Here is a 10,643-nt window from a genome sequence, read left to right on the forward strand (position 1 = left end):
TGTGTCAACATAGTGTCTAGTGAGTGCCACTGTTGCACTTCTTCATCCTGGGTCCCTCCATTTCTTGCCCCTCCCGGAAATAGATGAAGGAAGAAACAATGGGGGGGGGGAGAAGAGAAAACAAAATAACATCGATGATAACAAACACAAAGAAAGGGGAAGACTTCTTGTTATATGATCAGAGGTATATAGGCATTGCACTTTGGTGAGCCTCATGTCTTCAATTAAGCAACCCAAAGGCCAGAAGTGGAGTTTTGGCTCAAATGGCAGACTGCCAGTCTCTTTTTTTTTTTTTGGCGCGGGGGCGGGGGGGTCCGGTCGTGGGGCCTGAACTCTGGGCCTGGGCGCTGTCCCTCATCTCTTCAGGTTAAGGCTAGCATTCTACCACTTGAGCCACAATGCCACTTCCGGCTTTTTTTCTGCTTATGTGGTGCTGAGGAATCGAATCCAGGGCCTCACGCATGCAAGGCAAGCGCTCTACCACTGAGCCACCTTCCCAGCCCCAGAGTGCCAGTCTTGAGCACAAGAGCCAAGGGACAGCACTCAGGCTCTGAGTTCAAGCCCCAGGACTGACTGGGGCGTGCACACACACACCCTGCACCCCTTGATCTTTGCTGCTGTTTCCTACCACACAGGCACAGGCACGTATGGCAGCATGTGATCTACCTCCCCCCCTCCCCCCACACACACTTTGCACTGCCGCCACCACCACCGCCGCCGCCACCAACTATAGCAACAGACTTCCTAGGCTTCCCCTCCACCACCACCACCCCCTCCGCCCCGGGCCCTAGTTTAGATCGATGAACCAAAGTGTCCCCACTGCACGTTCGGCTCTGGCAAATATCAGATAGGATTACAGTGATGAGGAGAGAGGAGCGACCGCCATGGATTGACTGTAGGGCCCAGAGGACAGAATGCCAGCCCAGGCCCATTCATAGGTCAAGCCAGGAAAATGTTTTTTGTTTTTGTTTTTGTTTTTGATTTCCGGTCTCTCTCCACACCCCATGTGTTTTGTCTGTCTGTCTCTCTGTGCCATAGGGGTTTGCCATTCATGACCTGTGTGGGCGGGGATGTGCTGGTGTGTGTGTGTGTGTGTGTGTGTGTGTGTGTGTGTGTGTGTGTGTGTGTGTGTGTGTGTGTGTGTGTGTGTGTGTGTGTGTGTGTGTGTGTGTGTGTGTGTGTGTGTGTGTGTGTGTGTGTGTAGGGGGAGGTGTTCCTTCCTCACAAGACCTTCCTAAGTGTCTTGATCGATCTTGGGCCTGACGTTCTTTTTCCTTGTTTTGGGGTGCCACCTACTGGACACCGTGTGGAGTGACAGGGAATGATTCGGTGCTGATGGCGGGGGCTGGCGACTCTCGCGAGAGTCCGAGAGACTCTCGCGAGAGTAGCGATGAGGTATCGCCGGCTCTCTTCTGCGGCTTTATTTATTTACAACGAAACAAAACGAAACAACAGCAAACAAGGAAATGTTCTTGAAGGGAGGGCCGAGCGGAGGGGGAGGGGGGCCCGCAGGGGGTGTTTTTTTTCGTTATTTTCTGGACACGGAATTCGTTTGGATATTATGTCTTACGAGCAAACTGTACCAGTTTATTTACGGTTGTAATTTTTTTTTTTTTTTTTTTTTGGATCCGGTCGTGGGGCCTGAACTCTGGGCCTGGGCGCTGTCCCTCAGCTCTTCAGCTCAAGGCTAGCGCTCTACCACTTGAGCCACAGCGCCACTTCCGGCTTTTTTCTTTTTGCTTAATGTGGTGCTGAGGAATCGAACCCAGGGCCTCAGGCATGCAAGGCAAGCACTCTACCACTGAGCCACCTTCCCAGCCCCTACGGTTGTAATTTATATACGGTACCACAAATGTCTTTACGTCCGTATTATGAAAAAGGGTCCCACGGCTGCAGTGGGTGAAAGATTGAGACGGGAACATTTCTAAAGGAGTGCCAAGAAAATGGAAAACAGGCAATGCAATAGTTTAGGGAGAGTTATAAATATCAAGTGCTGCCCTAGGTGAAATTTCATGCAAATGTCCTCACCCACTCAGGTAAACTTTTTATATAGGTATCAGAATACAATTTCTTGAACTATATAGACTTTTATTCACTTGATTTCCCTTAAGTAAATTAAAATAACTGGCTGTTGACAGGGCACATCTGGATATTTCTATCGGCCCCATAGAGATAATCTGTTACATTTTAGGACATGGTAGATTATATTTGCTATTTCCCCAAATGGACTTTACAAAAGCCATCCGTGGCCCCAAAGATGTTTCTGGACCTCTCATCATGTGTGACTAAATAGGCCTCAGTGAATTAAGCTGAGAAAGCTGCAAAACAAAGCAGATCACTTCAGTTATGGAATATTAAGAGAATAAAAGTAGCTTTATACCACTGGATCTTTAGTGAGAAGGTAGAATAAAAAGAAGAGAAAAATATTGGAGGATGCAATATAAGCCAATTGAAACGTATCCAACCGCGGATCTGGCTTTGAAGTGGCTATTGACTAGTGTGGTCCTAGACCATCGTGTCCAGAAGGATACATCGATGTGTTTTGAAAGATCCTAAACCAAATGTACTTGTGATCATGACCCAAAGCGTGAGGACAGGTACATTTCTGTCCTCCTAATTCCAGCTTTGGTCCTCACACGTCCGGTTGTTATAATACGTTCACAGTCGTGCCACTTACGGATATTACGTCTTGTGTCTTCTCTGCAATATCTTAAATGCTCAGAGAAGTTACACCTTCTGACAAAAGGACAGTATGTGTGTCACACACACGGGGACACACACACACTCTGTTTGCCCGGAGTGCTGTGTAGCTTACCATGTCCAGTTATAGTTTAGGTCTAGCATCCACGTAGGAGAGAAAACAGGTGCCGTTGGTTGGTCGGTCTGTCTGTCTCTCCGCCGGTCTGTCTTCCCCTGGCATCACCTGTTCTAGGTTCTTCTCCGCCGCCGCCGGCACCCCCCCCTCTGCCCCCCCCCCCCCGCTCCTAGTCCATCAGTCCATCCATCTACTTCCCTGTAACTGACATAATCTTCTTCTTCTTCTTTGGGGAATGGATGAATAAACTTTTACCTTGTGGATATTGTACACACACCCTAAGGGGTGTGTGTGTGTGTGTGTGTGTGTGTGTGTGTGTGTGTGTGTGTGTGTGTGTGTGTGTGTGTGTGTGTGTGTGTTGACGGAATAGAGTGTTTACCATGCCTGACCCCCTGGCTCTGCCTCTCTACCCGTCTGCGATGCGATGTGTGTGCTGGGGCGCTTCTGCCCGCATATGTTCCCAGTGCGAACTCCAAAGAGAAGTACGCCCGCCGGGCCTGTGGGTTCTAACCATGCTTCACCCCCCCCCCCCCGGGAGATAGGATCGCCCCTCTGACCCCCCCACTCTGTTTGGGCCGGGGCCCCTCGTCTGTCTCTCCCTGTCTTTCCTCCTAGGGTTCCCTACCTGCCCTCCCCCCAGCCCCGCACACACACACACACACACACACACACACACACACACACACACACACACACACACACACAGAGTCACAGACACACACACACAGAGTCACAGACACACACACCCACACCCACTGTGCACCGCCACACTCGGGTCCAGGTCCTCCACCACAGGCATGTGAGTGAAGATGCCTCTACCCTCCAACACCTGTGTGTCGGGTTCAGATTCATCGCCTCATGCCCCGAATCCTGCTCCAGAGAGAGTGGCAGAGCCTATTAGAAAAGGCTAGCTGTTTTTTTGTTTTTGTTTTTGTTTTTTTTTTTTTTTTATTTTAAGGTAGTCCCATTTGTCGAGTCTCTCTCCAATTTGTTGTGACCCTGGGACTCTGTTCAGGAAGTTCCTTCCTGTGCCTGTTAGTTCAAGTGTCTCTCCTACTCTGTCCTGCAGTAGTTTCAGAGATTCAGGTTTAATGTTAAGGTCTTTAATCCATTTTGAGTTGATGTTGGTGCATGGTGATAGGCTGGGGTCCACTTTTAGTTTTCTGCATGTGGCTGCCCAGTTTTCCCAGTACCAGCGGTTGAAGAGGCTGTGTTTCTTCCATTGTATGTCTTTGGCTCCTTTGTCGAATATCAGCTGGCTGTAGGCCTGTGGATTTATTTCTGGATCTTCTATTCTGTTCCATTGGTCTTCGGGTCTGTTTTTGTGCCAGTACCATGCTGTCTTTGTTATTATAGCTCTGTAGTAGAGTTTGAAGTTCGGCATGGATAGCCCTCCCATATTGTCTTTATCCCCTAGAATTGTTTTGGCTATTCTAGGTCTTTTGTTGTTCCATATGAATTTTTGGACTGTTTTCTGTATTTCAGTGATGTACGTCATTGGGATTTTAATAGGAATTGCGTTGAATTTGTATATTAGTTTTGGAAGTATTACCATCTTTACTATATTAAGTCGGCCTATCCAGGAGCATGGGAGGTCTTTCCATTTCCTAGTGTCTTCTGCAATTTCTTTCTTTAACTTTTTATAGTTCTCATTAAATAGTTCTTTTACATCTTTGGTTAGGTTAATTCCTAAATATTTTATTTTTCGGGAGGTTATTGTGAATGGGGTTGCTCCCTTTATTTCCCTCTCTTCCTGTACATTATCAGTGTATAGGAAGGCAACTGATTTTTGTGGGTTTATTTTGTATCCTGCTATTTTGACGAAGAGAGTTATGATTTCTAAGAGATTCGGGATGGACTTTTAGGGATCGTGGAGGGAGGTATAGTATCATGTCGTCTGCAAAAAGGGATAGTTTAACTTTTTCTTTCCCTATGCGGATCCCTTTAATGTCTTTTTCTTGCCTTATTGCCCTGGCTAAGGGTTCTAGGACTATATTGAAGAGGAGTGGAGACAGTGGGCATCCTTGCCTTGTTCCTGATTTTAGGAGAATTGGTTGTAGCTTTTCCCCATTAAGTATAATATTGGCTATTGGTCTGTCATAAATGGCTTTTATTGTTTTTAGAAATGTTCCTTCTATTCCTATTTTCTCCAGAGCTTTTAGCATGAATGAATGTTGAATTTTGTCAAAGGCCTTTTCTGCCCAGCCAGCGGCTCTCGTTTGGCTTTCCTGTCATTTAGTGATGGGTGAGTGGACTCACGCTTCCCATGGCGCTGTCACCGTGGGTTTCCAGACCTGTGTGCGTGACGTGTACCTACCCTCTCTGTGTTAGAAGAAACCTCTCTCTGGCCTTCCCCCTGCCCTTTCCCTGCCTGTGAAGGGGGGGGGGGGCGGGTGGGGGCGGGGGGAGGGAGCGTGTTGTGGGGCGGGCGGGCGGCGGACTTTCACAAGTGAGCGGGGTGCCTCCCGAGGGCTCGTCTCTTGCTGGAGCCGACCCATCTTTGGGAGTTTTTTGTTGTTGTTGTTGTTGTTGTTGTTGTTGTTGTTGTTGTTTCTTTCTGGTTTCCATCTGGGGGAAAAAGAAAACAAAACGTACAAACACCCCCCCCCCCCAAAAAAAAAAAAAAAAGACGGGCGGGCAGACGGTGGGACGAGCGCTCACTTGCCCTTTTCTGGCCATGTTGGGTGGGGGTGGGGGTCTTGCCACGGGCGGCGGAGGTCGTGCGGGTGGCCGGTTCGTTTTCTCTCGTGGTGCAGGCCTGCCGTCTTTGCCGCCCCTTCCTGCTTGGGACCGATCCCGGCTTCCCGGTTCTCGGGTTCGGGCCGCTCCGTTCGGGCGACTCCCGTCCTGGTTCCTGGTTTCACTTTGGTCGCGGTTGGCGGCGGCGGCGGCGGCTCGATCTCGGTCTAGGTCTCTGGTGGCTCTGGTGTCGTTCGTGAGGTCGCAGAGAGGACCCGGCTGCAGGTCCTGACCTAGGTTGTGCCTCTCGGTGCGTGGCGGTGGGGAGTGAGGCGATTCGTTTCCGTGTTCTGTGTCTCCGGAGCTCAGAGCCGGCCGGCGCGCGCCGATCCGGGGTACGGCGGCTCGGTGGAGTCGGTCGTTGGAAGGCGGTTGTCGTGCTCCCCCTGGCGTCCGCCTTGATATGACAGTCCCCTCGTTCTCAGCCGAGCGAGCGAGTGAAGGAGGAGGTCTGGCGGCAGCGAGCCGGGCGGAGGCCCGGCCTCTACCGGGTGCCGGGCGCGACTGTCGCCGTGGTGTCGCTGTGGCGCCGGGGCGGCTGTTCTGTCGGACTTTGCGCCCGCAGGCGAGCGCGGGGTGGGGCCGTGAGTCGCCGCTCTCTCTTCCGTGCCCGGTCTGTGCCGGGGGTGGCGGCTTGGTCGGGTCGACCAGTAGTTCTGTCTGGGCCCGACGCCTTGTCCTCCTCCCCTCCCGTAGTTCTGTCTGGGCCCGACGCCTTGTCCTCCTCCCCTCCCTGGACTCTGGTCTTTGAGGGCGAAAGAAGGAGAGTACGAGGGACGTCTCGGGAGTCGGGGGAAAGGGTCCCCGGGTGAGCCGCTAGGTGGTGGGGCCGGTCCCGGCCCGGACTCGGACCACCCCCCCTCCCCGGAGTCACCTCCGAGTGAGCGCTTGGCGCGTGCCGGGCGCGAGGGCCTGGGTCGCCGGCCCCGTGTGGTCTCCCTCCACGGCCCCGGAGGCCGGAGGACAGACCTCTGCGGCGGGAGGAGCCGTGGGCACGGCCGAGGCGAGCCTCGGGGCCGGGACCTACACCCCCCCCCCTCCCCGACATAGGATGGTCGTCGGAGTCACCTCCGAGTGAGCGCTTGGCGCGTGCCGGGCGCGAGGGCCTGGGTCGCCGGCCCCGTGTGGTCTCCCTCCATGGCCCCGGAGGCCAGAGGCCAGACCTCTGCGGCGGGAGGAGCCGTGGGCACGGCCGAGGCGAGCCTCGGGGCCGGGACCTACACCCCGCCCCTCCCCGACATAGGATGGTCGTCGGAGTCACCTCCGAGTGAGCGCTTGGCGCGTGCCGGGCGCGAGGGCCTGGGTCGCCGGCCCCGTGTGGCCTTCCTCCACGGCCTTCTCCACGGCCCCGGAGGCCGGAGGACAGACTTCTCCGGCGCGAGGAGCCGTGGGCACGGCCGAGGCGAGCCTCGGGGCCGGGACCTACCTACCTACCGTCTGCGGTGTGCGCGATGGCGGGGACTTGCCCGGTGGGCCCTGCGTAGGGGAAAAGTCGAGGCGGAGGGAGCACCTCGGGAGTCGGGGACCCGAGCCCGGGAGTCCCGCGTGTGTGCGTGCTGGCGGCAGGGCGCTCACCACCGACCCCGCGCGGTGTGGGTGTGGTGGCTGGGTGCCTCTCGGAGTGGGTGCCTCGCGTCTGCCGGGGGAAGGCTCCCCGTGCCGCTCGTGCCGTGAGCCCGTGCGCACCCGGGGTAGTGGGGCGGGTGCGTCCCCTGACCCCGCTCCCGCCCTCTCTCTTCGTCTGTCTTCGCCTTATGTGGTCGACCAGCTGTCCCTGAGAGTTCCGTGTCTGGCTCTGTTGGGGACATGTTGGGGACAGGTGTCCCCGATGTGGTTTCCGAGAGGTCCCTGTCGCCAGCGAGTTGTCGCCCCTGCGTGACCAGCTGGTTTTGGCGTGGTGACGTGAGGATTTTGTACCTGCAGGAGGGTGCTGGCATGCCGTGTCCCGGTGGCTGTCAGCGGGTCTTTTGGGGCTCTCTCGGATGCTGTGTGCCGGGCCTTTCCCGTCTCTTCCCGGTCCGGGTCCCCCTGCCCTTCCCCCCGCACCCCGGGCTCCCGCTGCCCTGAGCAGGCCTTGCCCCTGTGGTGGCTCGTGGGTGTGGTGGTGGTGGTGGTGGTGGTGGTGGTGGTTGTTGGTTGGTGGCTGAGTGAGTCCCGTCGTCCTTGATCTCTCCCCCGCTCCCGGTGCCGGATTCTGGCCCTTGCCTCGGCACGCCGAGGAGGAGAGTGGTTGGTTGCCTGGGGTGCATAGGTAGGCCCGCGCGGTGTGCTTCCCTCGCCGTGGCCGGCTTGAGGAGGAAAAGGCGGGGGGCGAGTCCTGCCTTGCCTTGCCTGTGCGTGTGCGGCATCCCCGTCCTGCCGTCGTGCTCGTCCGACCTCCGTGGCTTTTTTTTTTTTTTTTTTTTTTTTTTTCCCTATCGCCCCTAGCTCCAACTCCCCCGACCTGCCGCTTCCCGATGGCGGGCCTGGTCGGCCGCTGACCTGCGCTACTCCCGAGCGCTGTCCGTGGTTCTTTTTCTTTTTCTTTTTTTTCTCTCTAGCTTCTTTCGGCTCTGTGCCCGGCGGAGGTGTCCTGGTAATCCCGAGCGCCAGGGACGCTGAAGCCCGTGGTATTTTTTTTATTTTTTTATTTTTTTATTTTTTATTTTTTTTTTTTTCCTTTTACCTCGCTCGTTACTCACGAAAGGTTGTCTGTCCTGGCTACGCTTTTATCCCAGGCTGTTGGCCCTCTCGGGAGCCGAGCTTCCTGGGCCCCACCGCCTCCCGAGTGCCGTGTGGCTGTCTTCTCCGCCCCCTCGGTGTGATTGATGTGGTGACGTTGCGATCTCCTTCGGGCCCGGGCCTAAGCTGCGCCAGGCGAGGGACGGACATTCATGGCGAATGGGACCGCTCTTCTCGTTCTGCCCGTGGGCCCCTGCCCTCACCGTCCCACCGTGCCGGCGCCGGTGGTGTGCGGGGAGGCAGGGGTGCGGCAACCGGGTCCGGCTGCGCTCTCCCTGCCCTCGCCGTGAGGTCGGGGACTTGTACACGCTGGAGGAGGGGGGGCGCCCCTGATCTTGCTCCTCTCTTCCCGTGACTCGTTATCGGCACGGGGGTCGGCTCTCTCCGCGGAGAGGGAGGGTCGGTGCTCCGTGCTTGCCCGTGCTGTGTGGTGTGAAAAGCCGCGCCTCGCGCTCTGCCCTCTTGCGGTGCTCCCGGAACGCTCCCGGTCGGTTCTCTCAGGTGCCTGAGGCTGAGTGGTGGTGTCGTTCCCGATCCCGGCGTTGTCCGTTGCCTTGTGCCAGCCTGCTGCCCGTGGTGTGTCCCGGCCGTCCTTGGGTTTGTGGGGCTTGTGCGAGTGAGAAAAAAGTTATCGCAGAGATTGACGTCTCTGCTGGGGGGGGTCGAGGCGGTTCCCCAGAGGAGGAGCGCTCTTCCCTTGTTGCGCCGGGCGGGTGGCTTCCCCGCATGAGCTGCCGGCCCTGGTCCTGGCTTGTCTTCCCTGCCGTGTCACCTGGCTCTTGTTGCACCGGGGGACCTGAGATGTTGCAGTGGGAGGCGAGCCGGGCCTGTGCGGGCTTCCCCGCCCGTGTGCGCGACTTTGCTCTGGCCCCGCACGGCAAGGCCGACCGACCAGGGTTGGTGTTGCTGCTGCCGCAGACCCCCCCCGCCCCACCCCTCCCTGCCACCCGTGGTGGGAAGGATGGACGCCTTTGATGTGTGCTGGTCCCGGCGGGGTTCCCGTCGGGGTTGGGTGCGGGCCACCCTCAGAGTGAGGAGAGGTTCTCTAGCGATCCTCGTTCGGGAGGCGGCGTTCGCTGCCGGGTTGGCGGGGGCCCGCCCCCGATGGGCTCCCGCGGCCCTGCCGCTCCCTGTCCCGCTTTTGAGCGTTAGTGGCTGCCCGCGTTGGTAACTGCGTGCCCGCGCCTCCCCCCTCCGAGCTGGGGGAGGGTCCCGCGGGGCCTCTCCCGGGCCGTCGTCTGGTGTGGTGAGTGGAGGACGTTCCCGATCCGTCCCCGCCCCTGCCTCGCGCGCGGTGTGTCGAGTGGCGGAGCCTGGAGCCTGTGCTGGGTCGCGATGCGAGGGCGTGTGGTGTGTGGCTTCCCGGCCTCGTGCTTGGGGTGCCGTGGGGTTTTTGGGGGGTCCCGTCCCCCTCCCCCTCCGGCCCCTGGCGACGCTGTTCCCGAGCGTCTGTGTGGGCCGCCGCCCGTTGGCGACGACGGCGCCGTGCCGGGCGCCGGGCCCCGCGGTGTTCCGGGGCCGCCGTGCCCGTGGTGGTGTGCCGCTCGGGGGGGTTCTGGCCCTCCGGAGCCGAGGATCCCGGTGTGTGTGGGCCCTTGCTCACGCGGCCGAAAAAGAGGCGGTCGATGATGGGTGCCGTGTCCGGCGGTGTGGATGGGTGCGGTGGGGCCCTGCTGGCGCGGGTGGCTCCGCGGGCGCTCGCGGGGTCTTTGAGGCGTGTGCGAGCTGCCTTTTCCCTCTCGGGCCTCTTTTGGGGGGGCCCGCCGCTGCCGCGGTGGGGGTTTCCGGTCCGCTGGTCGGCCGGCTCGGTGTCCCAGGCGTTGCGCGGGACCGCCCAGGAGTTGGGGGTGGTGAGATCCCGCGTTCGTTTCCCTGGCGTGCCGGCTGTGCCCGGAAAGGTCTCACCTCCCCGCTGGTTTGCGGCTGCGCCACCCGCCCGTGGGGGGGGTGGCCGCTCGCTCGCTCGCTCGCCTCTCACCCCGGTGACCCGACCCGATGACCCTCCCCGCTGCTCTTATTGGGCTTCCGGCATGCCCTCCTCACCCGCATCAGCCTTCCGCGATCCTCACCGGTTTGGCCTTGGTGGCCGGCCACCGGCGGACGGTCGAGTTGGGCGTGTGTGGTGTGTTCTCTTGGTGGGGGGGGGGACGGCGCTCGGCTCGTGAGGCTGCCCTCCCGGTGTGGGGGAGGCACGTCGTCGCGGCGGCGGTGGCTTTTGAAGGGTCTTCCCGGATCGGTTTTGCTCACGACGCGAGGGCTCCTGCCAGCGGGACCGCCGGTACGCCACGGGGGCGGTGGCGGTGAGATTCCCGCGTGCGTCCCTCGCTCGGGAGTTGGCCGTCCGGGGGCCCGAAGCCGGCGTGACGTG

This window comes from Dipodomys merriami, unplaced genomic scaffold (assembly GCF_024711535.1).
Source record: "Dipodomys merriami isolate MVZ:Mamm:240054 unplaced genomic scaffold, mDipMer1.0.p SCAF_1445, whole genome shotgun sequence".
Lineage (NCBI taxonomy): Eukaryota > Metazoa > Chordata > Mammalia > Rodentia > Heteromyidae > Dipodomys > Dipodomys merriami.